Source organism: Haliotis rubra, unplaced genomic scaffold (assembly GCF_003918875.1).
Source record: "Haliotis rubra isolate DU_JTF1 unplaced genomic scaffold, ASM391887v1 Scf275, whole genome shotgun sequence".
Lineage (NCBI taxonomy): Eukaryota > Metazoa > Mollusca > Gastropoda > Lepetellida > Haliotidae > Haliotis > Haliotis rubra.
This window is the reverse complement of record NW_025766836.1, coordinates 612,668-627,868: the sequence shown is the minus strand read 5'-3', so window position 1 is coordinate 627,868 and position 15,201 is coordinate 612,668. Positions and strand designations below refer to the sequence as shown.

General features: G+C 42.3%; 1 protein-coding gene across 1 annotated transcript in view; it reads right to left on the bottom strand.

The window, feature by feature from the left end:
• The window catches only part of LOC124280880, a 30,373-nt gene extending 18,710 nt beyond the window's left edge, over nt 1-11,663 (bottom strand). The window contains exon 1 of the mRNA XM_046716871.1: nt 11,542-11,663. The gene's annotated coding sequence lies outside the window, so the exon portion shown is untranslated. The remainder of the gene's footprint in view (nt 1-11,541) is intronic.
• Nucleotides 11,664-15,201: the final 3,538 nt, after the last annotated feature.

Below are 15,201 nucleotides of genomic sequence, written 5' to 3'. Positions count from 1 at the left end.
GGTTCCATTTTCTGTCTCGATTTCTTGACAATGGACAAGTTCCAAGTTCTCGTCAAGACACGTGGATTCTAACAACATCGATGCTTCTTTTTTGCTGACGTTTTAATGTGTTTTATCAATGCATACTCAAAAAACAAATACAGAGGTGTCTCAGTAATATTCATATGTGGTCTCAGGAAATCGGTGTTAATGTTTTACATTCTTTTTATTAAGCGGAAAATGCACAAAAGCTTTGAATTGTTCTTTTATACTACACTCATCAACGTAGTTAAAGAGACAGGTTTTACATTTGATAGCAAACTTTTATACCCATGGAAAAAATCTTAAATCCAAATGTTTAAAGGCACGTTATCCTCTTAATATTGTTCGTTGCAGAGGATATAAAGAAACACTTCTTCATTCCCACAGAGAGGTATTAGAATCTAAGCTGGACTAGTGACGTTACATTCATGGCTCAACTCTTAAATCACACTTGCGTGAGCTTGGTAGTATTCGCCATCGGAGGCTGTGCTTAGATGCATTCAGAAGTTTTCCTGTCGTAAGTCTGTATGTTAAGGCAAATGAACCTCGTCCAGTGAAGAAGGGTAAATCTTTCTTGGAATTATATTACTAAACTCTCTCTACATTATATTACTAGACTCACTTGGAATTCTTCTAATCCAAGCATTAACACTGCTTTGAAATCCGTGTCTCAAAAAGTCTAATGCAATACCTCATTTGGTATTCGCATGAAACCTCACATATAAGATGTTTAAGTCTCTCTTGTTTGATCACAGATGTCGGATATATTTCCCTTTCAATGTATACAACCTATAGCCAAAGCTGAAAAAGGCAATAAAACGCCGGTATCAAAATCGTTTCCTGAATTGAGATAACTTGTATGGCTCAATAAAAGAGTGGGCGATCTGGTAGCCTAGTGGTTAAAGCGTTGGCTTGTCTCGCCGAAGACACTAGTTCGATTTCACATATGGGTACAATGTGTGAAGCACTTTTCTGGTGTCCCCCGCCGTGATATTGCTAGGATATTGCTAAAAGCGGCGCAAAACAATACTCACCCACGTCAGAAGGGCAGAAAATATCAGCTGCTGCATAAACAAGTGGTAAGACCTTCTGATGGAAGTCCTCCCGTCAGAAGCAATGGCTATTTTGTTAGCTTTGTAGTATATTAGATAGTGAGTGAGTGACAGAGTTTAGTTTTACGCCGCTTTTTAGCAATATTCCAGCAATATCATGGCGGGGGACACCTATAATGGGCTTAACACATTGTACCCATGTGGGGAATCGAACCCGGGTCTTCGGCGTGGTAAGCAAATGCCTCAACCACAAGGCTACCAGACCGCCCACTCTTTAAATGAAAATTCAAGTAATAGTCATTCAGGATTGTCCATTTGCACAAAACCTAAAATAACCTATAGTACCAACTCTTTCTGAATATGCTTACACGGGCCACCTAAATCTAATTACAGTGTAATTGTGAACATTTGTTTATTTCAATTGTTGCACTTACTAATTGCAATTGTTACAGTCGCTTCTGGCTGTTGTTACAACCACGTATTTTATTTACCCCCAGCCGCGTATTGTTTCTTTCGCCAGCACAACAAAATTTACATTATAATACAATTATATTAACAACAACTGACTCAATATTCAAATATAGGACGTTGGTAAACAGTTCTAGAATGCGTTTTGCAATGACAACAATTTGTATGTTTGTGCCGGAAAACCTCTTCACAATACTTCAATCGAAAATATTATGTTCATGCTATGCATAACTCCCTTTGAAGCAATCACCGGTCTGAATCCGTCTTTTGTATCCCACACACCGGAAGTTGTAAAGGAAAGCTGAAATACAAGGCGCAGGTATACCAATGTAGCTATCACGATGGCAATTTCAACGCCACAGGTGCTACAACGCTGTGCCTGGGAGCACTCATAGACTTCATTCACTTGGAATCAATGACAGGAAAGATGGACAATACTTCCATTAGTCGAAATAAAGCGTGACGGCTTTCTGGTAAACAACGTACCTTTGTCTGGTTTGCCGAGACGGGACAAAACGAAATCCGGCTTGCCATTTGTGCAGTTTAATGATAAGCAGAATGTGTCACAAGCAATGATGTTTGTTTTTACCCTAGAGCGACTTTATCAAGTAGAGGGTATTTAAATGTCATTATAGTAGGATCAGATTCATGTAGGTCAATGTTTGCAGTGTGCACTTGACCACACTTGGCCTTTAAAGGTAAAACGTGTATTCAATCACAGAGGAATAAGACCATTCGTAACTACTCGTGTCATTCCGGCAAGCCGGATGGCTCTTCTTGTAGGTCACGGAAAGAGTCGAGTAGTTACGAATGGAATAAGACTTGCGTGGATAAGATTAAAGTATTCTTGTAGTGAACCGATTTTGGTCCATCCATAGCCGCATACGACGTTGATGTTTGCTCGGAAACATATAAACCTCTGGATTTATTTGAAAGCTGTTAGAAATATCATTATGGATAAAACGTGACACGACTAAATATAAGTTTGTTTGTTTATTGTTAAATGCCGCACACAGCAATATTCAAGCTATATGGCGTCGGTCTGTAAATAATAGAGTCTGGACCAGACAACCAGTGATCAACAGCATGAGCATCGATCAACGCAATTGGGATACCATGACATGTGTCTAAATATAAGTAGTTGCATAATATAACAATTGTACAATATACTTTCACTTATCACTTGAGCTAAGTTCTAAATGGCAAAGTATTTACGTTATATGAATATATGCTTGATGACTCCGTTTCACAAGTAACTCGGGTTGACGAGGGTGATGTTTATAATCCTGTAGAACTATATACATTCAAGTGACATACATTGAATTCGTTCCTGTATTTTAACGAGGAATTTTTCCCGTCCCTTTTGACTTGAAGTCATTATGGTCCTGAATAAATAATTCACACATTCCCATTTCGTTTCCCAGTTATATTCAAACGATTCAGCTTTTAAGCCCATCCTGAGGGAGCTTTGGCAGACATTGGTCTCACTAACAAGGGGTCGAGGTCTGCTATATCCCGTTATATTAACTAAGCAGAGAGCTATGTGAAAATACGGATTGGGGCGATTGAATTTTCCCATTTGCTGACATAAAACGATGCATGAGATTAACTCTTTTGATTGGTAAAAGGGCTGAAAGAAGTATGCACGTATATGCTCAATTTGTTCGAAATGCGGGATTTCACTCAGTGAAACAGGTAAGTGCTGTAAAAATGATCCAGGTGTTTGAAGTGGGTGTATATTGTGGAAGCATCTGCAAACAAATGTGTCCTGGTCAATTCAGTGTAAGCGCCGCGTTTCAGAAGAGTTGCTTCCCTTACGCGTACCAGGCTCCGCGTGTCGTGGTTTAAAAGCGGGTGTTCCTTCCTTAGTAAGAGGACAGGAAGCGATATAAATGGAAGTGGCGTAAAACAGAATCCGCTCTTGGTGCCTTCTATCCGAATTTGCTGATAGCCATGCGACCACAGAGTAAGTGAGTGAGTTGGTGGGTGAGTGATTGGGTGTGTGAGTGGGTGGGAGTTTTTTCGATGAGTGAGTGGTTAAGTGAGTGAGTGGTTGAGTGCGTGGCCGAGTTGAGTTGAGTTCATTTGAGCCGAAGTCTTCAAAAGAGCGCGTGTGTAAATAGTTTTACACGGCTTTTAGCAATATTCCCGCAATATCACGGCGGGCGGCAGCAGGAACGGACTTCACACATTGTACCCAAGTGGAGAATCGAACGTGGGTCTTCGTGACGAGCGAACGCTTTAACCACTAGGCTACCTTACCGGCCCTATTCAAAAGAGATTAATCATAAATTGAAAACACACTCTGAAATATACGAATAGCTCCGAACTTGGAATCACAGTTTTGTGGCAAATGGCAAATGGCCAATTTCCGACTTGATGAGCAAATGTTTGTTAAAAGTATTTTATAGAGTCAGAGACGCTTAGTGCCGCACTTCCGCGTACAACTCACTGGGTCACTACAAGCGTCATCTCGATCTGGATGATGGTCCTCGGGGAAACGGATCATCGCAAAATCGTCTCGAGATGTCAGTTTTGGCGAAGTGCTGCCACAAGACACACTCTCTAGCTTTTAGTCTGCTGGAATCCGAATAATGACGATGTTCATGATTCTGATGATTTAACTTTGTTCTTTCCATGGAAACCATGATATACATTTAGTGTTAACGTCGTTGATAATATGGTGTTTGTACTTTAACTGTTTGAATGATCAAATATACTTGGCACATATATTTGGAAAAAAGACCTTATGTCTGTGTGTGTTACACTGACAAAACACGGCCAGACAATCCAGTGATCAACATCATGAGCTTCGATCTACGCAATTGGGATACGATGACATGTGTCAACCAAGTCGGCGAGCCTGACCACCCGATCCCGTTAGTCGCCTGTTACGACAAGCATGGGTTGCTGAAGATCAATTCTAACCAGGATCTTCACTGGTAGGTAGCGTGTTACACTAACTGACACCCTAACTGCGATAAAGATTATGCCATCAGATCACAACGGTATATTTCGTGAGTTTAAAAGTAAATAAAGATGTCAGAGTTTAATGAAAACTAAAACGAAATAGGAAACATGGTTACATGTAAATTCGGAAAGGATCCAATAGCGTGTGATAGCGTCAATAACAATGGAATACATTGCGTCAAATGGCAATATCAGATTGTGTAGATACCGTCGAATAAATGTTCTACATATAGGACGTTTGTTCGAACATTCGACTTAGAATAGTCTCCCTGCATTTCCTTTTGAAACAAACTGCTAGATAAAAGCTTGTCTAAATATGATCCAAATATTGAAGTCCTTAAAAGCCTGCCAAAAAGTTCATACCTCCGGTCATTACCGTCAGACAACCTTCTGATCATAGATTCCCATTAACACTCCGTTCTTTGGAGACTTTATGAAAAAGTAATTTACTTGAGACTCGGGACACCCTGGGGTTTACCGTTATCGCACACTGAGGTGTTCTGGTACTTGTATAATGAAACCTCAACTGCTTTAAACAATGTGTGGGCGTTTAAATAAATTGCAAGTGTCCCTATAGTGGATATGTCGGTGGCTCGTATCACGTTCTTCACATCTGGGGGGTTCACAACACAAGGTCCGAGAACTCATCTAGATACCGTCAAGTTAGCTGCATCTATACTTCCACTGTATACAGTCTATGGAGACATGTCCTGCTCTTATCTACTGTGCCGTTCCGCGTTAATGTTTTCGAATAAATTGTCACTTTGTGCCTGTAGTGGTGTATCATCTCAATAATTCGTTTATGCGCTGGAGGCTAGTTGGTTTGTTGTTTAACGCCGCACTCAGCAATATTCCAGCTACATGGCGGCGGTCTGGACCAGACAATCCAGTGATCAGTCAGACAGCATGTCTACGCAATTGGGAACCGATGACATGTGTCAACCAAGTCCGATGACCCGTTAGTCGCCTCTTACGACAAGCATGGGTTGCTGAGGACCAATTCTAACCCGGATTTATATGTTGAAGGCATGGCCACAACTGTGAAGCGTTCCAGTTCTATTCCTGTTTCATGTGTTTGTAACTTACCTTTCATCGAATGACCTTACTACTTTTGTATCCATTTATACATGGTAGGGGCGGTGGGTAGCCTAGTGGTTAAAACGTTCGCTCGTCACGCCGAAGACCCGGGTTCGATCACCGCATGGGTACAATGTGTGAAGCCCATTTCTGGTGTCCCTTGCTGGAATATTGCTGGAATATTGCTGGAATATTGTTAAAAGCGGCGTAAACGTAAACTCACTCTCCCTCGCTGATCAAAGCGGCCCATCCGAGTACGCTGTATTATGTTATACGCATGCACTAAGGCACTCCTCCTTCTACAACCACCACTACTACAACAATAAACCACATCAACATCGACTACTATTACAACTGCAACTACTACCACAACAACTACTACTACAACTTCTACCACTATTACAACTTCTACTACTACTGCTTCTACTATTGCAACTTCTACTACTACTGTTGCTGCAGCCACTACTAGTGCTACTACTTCTACGACTACTACTACTGCTGCTACTACTTCTACTACTGCTGCTGCTACTACTACTACCACTACTTCTACTGCTGCTATTACTACTACTGCTACTACTACTACGTCTATTACTACTGCTACTACCACTTCTTCTACTACTACTACTACTACTACAACTTCTTCTACTACTACTACTTCAACTTCTACTACTACTACTTCTACTATTGCAACTTCTACTACTACTGCTGCTGCAGCCACCACTACTACTGCTACTACTACTACTACTACTACTGCTGCTACTACTTACTACTACTGCTGCTGCTACTACTACTACCACTACTTCTACTGCTACTGCTGCTGCTACTACTACTACTGCTACTACTACGTCTACAACTACTACTGCTACTACCACTTCTACTACTACTACTACTACTACTACTACTACTACTACCACTACTACTACAACTTCCACTACTACTACCACTTTTTTCAATGCCACACAGCAATCATTCTCTAAATACAGTTCAAGTCACTGTTTTGAAATTGAACTAAGCCGGAGTTTACTGCATGCGAGATTGCCGCTGTCAGCCAAGTGCTTTCAGATCCATATTTACAGGCCTTGTTACACTCTACACCATATCGCTAGGAACTCTCAAGACGACCATTCCTTGGAAACAAGGAGCCTAAGTGAGCGTTGTAAACATCTGCTTAGCAAAACTTAGATAGCACCTGTCAAGACAGAATCTTACTCGATTCTCACATATCGTTCTGCGAGACTTCAGCCCGTGCATACAAGTCCCCGGATGATTGGCTCACGAGATGTAACGGATGTTAATGCTTCCTATATGTCCCTAGTGCATTCTGGGATATTGTAGAGATTCTCCACGATGTCGAGATACATTGTGCATGAATCGGTGGCTTACAGTGCTGAGATGTAGTTTTTAACTAAGGCAATACCGTTCTGTTAAAGTGCATCGGGCGTATAATACGTAGTACCAAAATTTATTGTACGCAGACTGTCCCCTATGCCACAAAGAGCATGGTCAAGACGTTATTACTGGAGGTGACAAAACTAATGTTCCTCAAATACACGCCATGATACAAAATTGCGATTTAAACGTCGGAGCACGAACGAGGTCGGTATACAACAAACATCGTACCCTGGGGAACTCGCCGACAAGAGGGTTTCATGTTCATGAAGTTGTACCAAGACTCTTGCACGGTTCAAAGTCGTACTTGAATACGTACCTGAAGGTTGTTACACCAAACTAAACTCACCATTATGGCCTGAGGAATGCTGTCTCAGACCAATAAACTGCGGTTTACATAATGACGACATCGTCTCGGCATGAGAGACTACTGAGAAGGGCTATTCGGGCTTACTAGGAAGTGTCGGGTGATCAGAGTCATGCCAGGGTAGAATGGTCGCTGGGAGGCTTACACAATGAACATCAAGAAACAACGTTGCCTCTTAAAGTTGAGATGCCATAGCTGTTAAACATTTTCTCAAGACTTGTATTGCCACAGAAATCAACCAAAGTGATTGGACTCACTCTCATGGTGCCACAACAATTAACCAGATTCTCAAGACTTGTTTTGACACACAGAAATCAACCAAAGTGATTAGACTCACGCTTATTTTACCACAGTAATCAACCACATAGTGACGAGATTCACAAGACTCGTGGTGCCACAACAATTAACCAGAATCTCAAGACTTGTTTTGACACAGTAGTCAACTCGTGGTGCCACAACAATTAACTAGATTCTCAAGTCTTCTTTTGCCACAGTAATCAACAATAGTGACTAGACTCGCGCTCGTGTTACCACAAAAATCAACAATATTCACAAAAATGTGTTTTGACACGGCAATCAACTAAAGTGACGCGGTGCTATAGTAATTCCATATTCACCAGACTCGACCTTTTGGTCCCACGACAATCAACCATTTGCACACAAATCATAAGATTTAAGATCTTTACAGGCTTGGAACAATTGTAGTATGACATTTGTTACAAGATCTGGCTTATAACAGCATCCCAACCAATATGCAATCGTGGTACAATTACCCTGATGGCGATGTCTAGTTTCATTAATAAAAGAAGATTGAGTGTACAAATATTAGAAGTACTATCACTGCGCTAGGCGAGATCAAAGGACATGCCCATCAACTAAATACACGGCAGATAGAGCCATATAGTGGCCAGTCAGACTCTCGCTAGCTTACATTAAACGGACAACAGGGCTTTGAATTATATTTCAGCTATAAAATCATTACTGGGAGAGCTAAGATTGACTGAATCATGCGTTCAATGACAGGACATCCTCAGCCCCGCCAGGCTTTGGGTGGATAAAGTCTGAATGGGAAGGTTGTTCAATATGATTGCAGTAATTGTCTCCAAAAGAGTGGGATTTGATGTTTGTGATAAACGATAGCCTCTTGTCTTGTTCACCATACTTGCCTCATACAGCTTACCAGGCTTATTCTAAACTACAAGAGTTTCCCTTGTGCAGTTTAAGACAAGAGTTGCCCTAACACAGTATAAAAGGATGCTTCCTAAACTACAAGAGTTGCCCTAACACAGTTTAAGAGGCTGCTTCCTAAACTGCAAGAGTTGCCCTAACACAGTTTAAGAGGCTGCTTCCTAAACTGCAAGAGTTGCCCTAACACAGTTTAAGACTAAACTGCAAGGGTTGCCCTAACACATTTTAAGAGGCTGCTTCCTAAACTGCAAGAGTTGCCCTAACACAGTTTAAGAGGCTGCTTCCTAAACCACAAGAGTTGCCCTTACCCAAACCACAAGCGTTTCTCTCACACAGTTTAAGACAAGAGTTGCCATAACATAGTTTAAGAGGCTTCTTCCTAAACTACAAGATTTGCCCTTACCTAAACTACAAGCGTTTCTGACCAGTGAAGGTCCGGGTTAGAATATTGATCTTCAGTAACCCATGCTTGTCGTAAGAGGCGACTAACGGGATCGGGTGGTGGTCAGGCTGACTGACTTGGTTGACACATGTCATCAGTTCCCAATTACGCAGATCGATGATCATGCTGTTGATCACTTGATTATTTACACAGACCGCCGCCATATAGCTGGACTATTGCTGAGTGCGGCGTAAAACTAAACTCACTCACTCACAAGCGTTTCTTTTACATAGTTTCAAACAAGAGTTGCCCTCACACAGTTTAAGAGGCTCCTTCCTAACCTACAGGATTTGCCCTTACCCAAACCACAAACTCATTTCTATCACAGTATAAGAGAGGAGTTGCCCTCACGCTATTGAAGAGGCTCCTTCCTAAACCACAAGGGTTGCCCTCACGCTATTGAAGAGGCTCCTTCCTAAACCACAAGGGTTGCCAAGGGTTGCCCTCACGCTATTGAAGGGTTGCCCTCACGCAATTGAAGGCTCCTTCCTAAACCACAAGGGTTGCCCTCACGCTATTGAAGAGGGCAAGGGTTGCCCTCACGCAATTGAAACCACAAGGGTTGCCCTCACGCTATTGAAGAGGCTCCTTGAAGAGGCTCCTTCCTTCCTAAACCACAAGGGTTGCCCTCACGCTATTGAAGAGGCTCCTTCCTAAACCACAAGGGTTGCCCTCCTGAAGAGGCTCCTTCCTAAACCACAAGGGTTGCCCTTACGCAATTGAAAGCCTAAACCAAACGTTTCTTTTTACACAGTTTAAGACAACAGTTGCCCTTAAGCAATTTCAGAGGCGCACCAGAAATGGGCTTCACGCATTGTACCCGGGCCAGGTTGGGAATCGAACCCAGGTCAGCATGACCCGACGTCCCCGCAGCTTGCAGGATCGGAGCGCTTACGTTACGTCATATAATTCAGGTTGAGTTATCTGGACTCCTTTGTGGGGTTGGGTTACAGCCTGGATCCTCACACGTGGCTTCATGGCCCACACTCTGGGACATTTTCTCAAATACCACGATCTCATTACACAGACACTATATCCCGTATACACAAGGACAAAATAACAAAATAAAAACATGTTCCGCTGTTTGAATGCCTTATTGGAGTTTCTAAAGGTCGTCATGTTGACGTTACTGTCGTTGCAGATCGGAGTCTTCAATGCCATCATTTCATCAAGAAGACTTCAAATCTCTCGGCTGTCGGTCTCGCTGGCTGGCTTACGGGTCGGATACGGCCGCCTGACATTGTCAGTTTTCAATACCCTTCGTAATCGGAGAAAATGAAATGGTGATTGAAGTTTAGGTCTGACAAGGTGCACAGGGGTTTGCTTTGTCTATTTCAGTATAACGGTAAAATGTAAAGCTGAAGTTATTAAGTATAAAATTGGAAATCGATTCATTCAAAGATTGCAGATCGAAACTAAGTAAAATGAATGTTGTTATTTCTCGGGGGAAATCGAAAGGAAACAATTTTAACAAATGTTTTCTAGACGTAGGCGTCGGTGGTGCAGTACCTTACATTATCAAGTCCCAGTAGGGACGCCACATAAGACATCCACCCCTGCAGGGCGATGTGGTAGCCTAGTGGTTAAAGCGTTGGCTTGTCACGCCGAAGACCCGGGTTCGATTCCCCACATGGGTACATTGTGTGAAGCCCATTTCTGGTGTCCCCCGCCGTGATGTTGCTGGAATATTGCTAAAAGCGGCGTAAAACCAAACTCAGTCAGTCAGTCAGTCCTCCCCTGCAAACTAGACCTGTGAAGATCCGGGTTAGAATTGGTCTTAAGCAACCCATGCTTGTCGTAAGAGGCGACCAACGGGATCGGGTGGTCAGACACGCTGACTTGGTTGACACATGCCATCATATCCCAATTGCATTGATCTACGCAATTGGGACACTATGATATGTGTCTCTACGTTTTGCTGAGTAGAAATGAAAAATAGAAATCATAGAAATAAAACAAGATGACGTTAGACAATATTGGAACACACCTATTATGCACACTATCGTATGTTAGTACAAAATAACAAAATTAGTAATGAAATAATAATGTTTCAAAGTAGACTTTTTTTTGGTAATACCTATTTTGAAACCTTGCAAAGGTTGCAAAATATATAGTAGCGAACCGAAAAAAACTACAAACATATTTTTCCTCGGATTCAACCCCACTCATGCAATAGCCCAAATAACGTGTCGTGGAGTGGTCCAACGTCATCAATCAAATACATGAAGGGATAGATCTATCCCAGGAATACATAGCCGATTTAATCAACAGCATGGAACTCCGTATCCAACAGTGCATCGAGAGAAACGGCGCACTAACAGACAATTGACTTGCATATTCTTAAACTTCCGTATCCAAAGTACGTGTATGTAAAATATCTTTGAATCTGACTGAAGAAAATAAACATTTTACTTCTGTGAAAAGTCGCATTTTTTCTGCTCTTTACTGTACCTGTTAATATCCATCTTAACTATTCTCAAATACTTCGTCACGTGGACCCTTTCATACGGGTCAGATATAAACATATGTTTGTATAGTCCGAAGAGGCGTGACAAAAATATACATACCTTTTTGTTCCGTGAATATTCAAACTTCCATTCTCGTAGAGAGATATTTTCAATGACAATCAGCTTTGTGATACTTATCCCGTTAGAAGTAAAATCATTAAACTATCGCTCCAGTGTGAGGTAGGCCCTCGCTCCCTTATCTAAGACACAACCAACAATAATTGGAAGTCTTCGCCAGGCGCCGATGACGAAGTACATTTCACAACGACCTCAATCTGAGAAACAAGTACGACCCGTGACAATGCTGAGATTGTTGGGGACACTGAGACAATACTGAGATTGTTGGGGACAGTGAGACAATACTGAGATTGTTGGGGACACTGAGACAATACTGAGATTGTTGGGGACAGTGAGACAATACTGAGATTGTTGGGGACACTGAGACAATACTGAGATTGTTGGGGACACTGACACAATATTGAGATTGTTGGGGACACTGACACAATATTGAGATTGTTGGGGACAGTGAGACAATACTGAGATTGTTGGGGACAGTGAGACAATACTGAGATTGTTGGGGACAGTGACACAATATTGAGATTGTTGGGGACAGTGAGACAATACTGAGATTGTTGGGGACAGAGAGACAATACTGAGATTGTTGGGGACAGTGAGACAATACTGAGATTGTTGGGGACACTGAGACAATACTGAGATTGTTGGGGACACAGACACAATATTGAGATTGTTGGGGACACTGACACAATACTGAGATTGTTGGGGACAGAGAGACAATACTGAGATTGTTGGGGACAGTGACACAATACTGAGATTGTTGGGGACAGTGAGACAATACTGAGATTGTTGGGGACAGTGAGACAATACTGAGATTGTTGGGGATAGTGAGACAATACTGAGATTGTTGGGGACAGTGACACAATATTGAGATTGTTGGGGACAGTGAGACAATACTGAGATTGTTGGGGACAGAGAGACAATACTGAGATTGTTGGGGACAGTGAGACAATACTGAGATTGTTGGGGACACTGAGACAATACTGAGATTGTTGGGGACACTGACACAATATTGAGATTGTTAGGGACACTGACACAATACTGAGATTGTTGGGGACAGTGAGACAATACTGAGATTGTTGGGGACAGTGAGACAATACTGAGATTGTTGGGGATAGTGAGACAATACTGAGATTGTTGGGGACAGTGACACAATATTGAGATTGTTGGGGACAGTGAGACAATACTGAGATTGTTGGGGACAGAGAGACAATACTGAGATTGTTGGGGACAGTGAGACAATACTGAGATTGTTGGGGACACTGAGACAATACTGAGATTGTTGGGGACACTGACACAATATTGAGATTGTTGGGGACACTGACACAATATTGAGATTGTTGGGGACAGTGAGACAATACTGAGATTGTTGGGGACAGTGACACAATACTGAGATTGTTGGGGACAGTGAGACAATATTGAGATTGTTGGGGATGGTGAGACAATACTGAGATTGTTGGGGACAGTGAGACAATACTGAGATTGTTGGGGACACTGAGACAATACTGAGATTGTTGGGGACACTGACACAATATTGAGATTGTTGGGGACACTGACACAATATTGAGATTGTTGGGGACAGTGAGACAATACTGAGATTGTTGGGGACAGTGACACAATACTGAGATTGTTGGGGACAGTGACACAATATTGAGATTGTTGGGGACAGTGAGACAATACTGAGATTGTTGGGGACAGTGAGACAATACTGAGATTGTTGGGGAGACTCACACAATACTGAGATTGTTGGGGACAGTGAGACAATATTGAGATTGTTGGGGACACTGACACAATATTGAGATTGTTGGGGACAGTGAGACAATACTGAGATTGTTGGGGACACTGACACAATATTGAGATTGTTGGGGACACTGACACAATATTGAGATTGTTGGGGACAGAGAGACAATACTGAGATTGTTGGGGACAGTGAGACAATACTGAGATTGTTGGGGACACTGAGACAATACTGAGATTGTTGGGGACACTGACACAATATTGAGATTGTTGGGGACACTGACACAATATTGAGATTGTTGGGGACAGTGAGACAATACTGAGATTGTTGGGGACAGTGACACAATACTGAGATTGTTGGGGACAGTGACACAATATTGAGATTGTTGGGGACAGTGAGACAATATTGAGATTGTTGGGGACAGTGACACAATACTGAGATTGTTGGGGACACTGACACAATACTGAGATTGTTGGGGACAGTGAGACAATATTGAGATTGTTGGGGACAGTGAGACAATATTGAGATTGTTGGGGATAGTGAGACAATACTGAGATTGTTGGGGACAGTGAGACAATACTGAGATTGTTGGGGAGACTCACACAATACTGAGATTGTTGGGGACAGTGAGACAATACTGAGATTGTTGGGGAGACTCACACAATACTGAGATTGTTGGGGACACTGAGACAATACTGAGATTGTTGGGGACAGTGAGACAATACTGAGATTGTTAGGGACAGTGACACAATACTGAGATTGTTGGGGACAGTGACACAATACTGAGATTGTTGGGGACACTGAGACAATACTGAGATTGTTGGGGAGACTCACACAATACTGAGATTGTTGGGGACAGTGAGACAATACTGAGATTGTTGGGGACACTGACACAATACTGAGATTGTTGGGGATAGTGAGACAATATTGAGATTGTTGGGGACACTGACACAATATTGAGATTGTTGGGGACAGTGAGACAATACTGAGATTGTTGGGGACAGTGACACAATACTGAGATTGTTGGGGAGACTCACACAATACTGAGATTGTTGGGGACACTGACACAATATTGAGATTGTTGGGGACACTGACACAATATTGAGATTGTTGGGGACACTGACACAATACTGAGATTGTTGGGGACACTGACACAATACTGAGATTGTTGGGGACAGTGAGACAATACTGAGATTGTTGGGGACACTGACACAATATTGAGATTGTTGGGGACACTGACACAATATTGAGATTGTTGGGGACACTGACACAATACTGAGATTGTTGGGGACAGTGAGACAATACTGAGATTGTTGGGGACACTGACACAATATTGAGATTGTTGGGGACAGTGAGACAATACTGAGATTGTTGGGGACAGTGAGACAATACTGAGATTGTTGGGGAGACTCACACAATACTGAGATTGTTGGGGACACTGACACAATACTGAGATTGTTGGGGACAGTGAGACAATACTGAGATTGTTGGGGACACTGACACAATACTGAGATTGTTGGGGATAGTGAGACAATATTGAGATTGTTGGGGACAGTGACACAATATTGAGATTGTTGGGGACAGTGAGACAATATTGAGATTGTTGGGGACAGTGACACAATACTGAGATTGTTGGGGACACTGACACAATATTGAGATTGTTGGGGACAGTGAGACAATACTGAGATTGTTGGGGACACTGACACAATATTGAGATTGTTGGGGACAGTGAGACAATACTGAGATTGTTGGGGAGACTCACACAATACTGAGATTGTTGGGGACAGTGAGACAATACTGAGATTGTTGGGGACACTGACACAATATTGAGATTGTTGGGGACAGTGAGACAATACTGAGATTGTTGGGGAGACTCACACAATACTGAGATTGTTGGGGACAGTGAG